Source organism: Colobus angolensis, unplaced genomic scaffold (genome assembly GCF_000951035.1).
Source record: "Colobus angolensis palliatus isolate OR3802 unplaced genomic scaffold, Cang.pa_1.0 Scaffold556, whole genome shotgun sequence".
NCBI lineage: Eukaryota > Metazoa > Chordata > Mammalia > Primates > Cercopithecidae > Colobus > Colobus angolensis.
Genome location: NW_012119110.1, coordinates 104,913 through 107,402, shown reverse-complemented (window position 1 = coordinate 107,402; position 2,490 = coordinate 104,913).

Here is a 2,490-nt window from a genome sequence, read left to right as displayed (position 1 = left end):
AAAAGAAAAGAGAAACAAAATAAAGAATGAAAGAATGAACAAAAGAAAGAAAAAACGAAAGAAAGAACGAAAGAAAGAGAGAGAGAGAAAGAAAGATGGAAGGAAGGAAGGGAGGGAGGGAAAGGCAAGGCAAGGCAAGGCAAGGAGGAAGAAAAAAGTGAAATGACAAACTACTTACTGGGAGAAAGTTTTTGTAACCTCAATGACAGATAAAAGGTTTGTATCCTCAGTCTGTAAAGAAATTTTTAAAATTACTCAGAAAAAAAAACCAGGTGATTTTTCAACAGACAATTGGCAAGGGAGAAACAGGCACTTCTCTCAAGAATAAAAATGGCCAATAGGCATATAGAAAAGATTCAAAAGCACTAGAAATCAACGAAATGTGATGAAAACAATGAGATTTTCTGTATAAAGGCAACAAAGATGACAAACGGAAGGGGGAACCTGGAGCTCTGTCCTTGTTGGTGGGAGTATAACCTCAGTCACTTTTCCTGAAGGATAATTGGAAAATTTCTATTAAAAATCCTAAAAATTATTTTCCTCCAGATATTCTACTTCTACGAATTTAGTCCAAAAATGCTTGCTCGAGTCCATTAAAATGTGTATAGAAGAAAATTCACCTCTGGCATGGCAATGATTAACAATATACATCCAGCTATTAAAAATAATGATGCCAGGATATATTTACTGTCACAGAAATATGCCCAAAATATAGTAAGTGACAAAAGACTATATATTACGACTCTGCTTTTTAAAAGGTTTACATGCATTAAAAAAGTATGTAAAGCAACAAACCAGAATGCTTTGAGTGGCAAATTAAAGATTTTTCTTAACATTTGTCATCCACATTATCATGAAAAGAATGTGATTTCCTTTATAATCAGGGAGAAGTGTTGTTTTCATTCATTTATATTTAAATCTCTTTTCTTTTTCTTATTTTTTTCCTGTATGTATCCCATGTAGGCTGGAATCTCTGCCTCTTGAGGTAAATCAGCCCATTTTGGGGAAGTGCACTACATAAAGCTGCCCCATCTTCCTTTACTTTAAGAGATCTGGAGACATTTTTGTTTCAAATTGTTTTATTGCTCTGAGTACTTTTTTAAATATATGAAATTGAGGAAAAGTCAAAGGAAAGGCTGACTCCCTACTCTCTTGGGGCTACTCTTCCAATTTTTGCTGCTATTGTTATGTATTAATATTCACTGGGTACTAAAAAGATGGGCAGCCCCTTAGATCCTTTTTTCTTATCTCTTTCTCATAATCCTACTTCATTCCTTCATTCATTTTTAAAAAGGTCATATGTACAAATACATAGTTCAGAAAATTTTTAAATACAGCTATTTATAAAAGTATATGGCAAAATCCCATTCACAGTCTTATTCTCCTTCCACAGCCAAAAACTTTTCATTGGTTTCTTATATATCATTTCAGAATTTATCTTTGCAAATACACACATGTCTTTATTCTAATCTTCTCCCTCAACATAAAAAGTAGCGTACAATACATACTATACCATTCCTTGTTCCTTTTAAAAAAAACACACACAATATATCTGAGTTCTTCCCCATGAGTACATAGGTCTTTCTCATTCTTCTTTACAACTGCACAGTATTCGTTGTTTGGATGTACCACAGTTTACCTAACCTGTTCCCTGTTGGTGGACACTGAAGTCATCCCTATCATACTATTACAAACAACAATGCCAAGCATAACCACCCACACACACCAAGTTCATTTCTGAATCTGCCTTCAATGAAGCCTCTGTTTGAATCACCACAAGGTCACAAGGCTGAAAAGTTAGCCCCTTTTTTAGTTTTCACTACATACAACAGTATGTAGCAAAAGACTCCCTTGGGCAAAGCAAATGTACTCTTTGGGGATTTACTTCATAACAATAAATGTATAAACAGCATACCAAGGAGAAACATTTCTATTTAACCATGCACATGTATGTACATAATATATGCATATGCATAGGAAGTATATAATAGATCCATCAAAGCATTAAGCATTGTCTCAGTATGGTGGATCTATGGAGTGTTTTGTAGATCACCCTCCTTGGGTATCAATTCTTTCTAATTTCACAACAGTGAATATGTACTATTTTTGAAGTATAAAATTTCAAAAAATGTTAATTCAAATTGAGCAGGATACATTCCTTTGGTCTGTCCTATATTTGTATGGTGCTCTAGAGTGCTCAAATATTACTTCATTTAAGCATTTTATTTATTGATTTTTTTCAAATATAGAGACAGGCAGGTCTACAGATTCTAGATCCTCCTGGGTCCTTCCACTTCCACCTCCCAAAGTGCCAGTATTACAAGAGTGAGCCATCAGGCCCGGCCAGCTTCATTTGATAAATCTTTCCCTAGCACTCCCTCCACATATTACGAATAATTCCTTTCTTCTTGTTTAGATAGCATCTTAGTCATATCCCTATTATCTCAGTTGTCACATGTCACATTGCTCACCCATCCATCTCCCTTGATT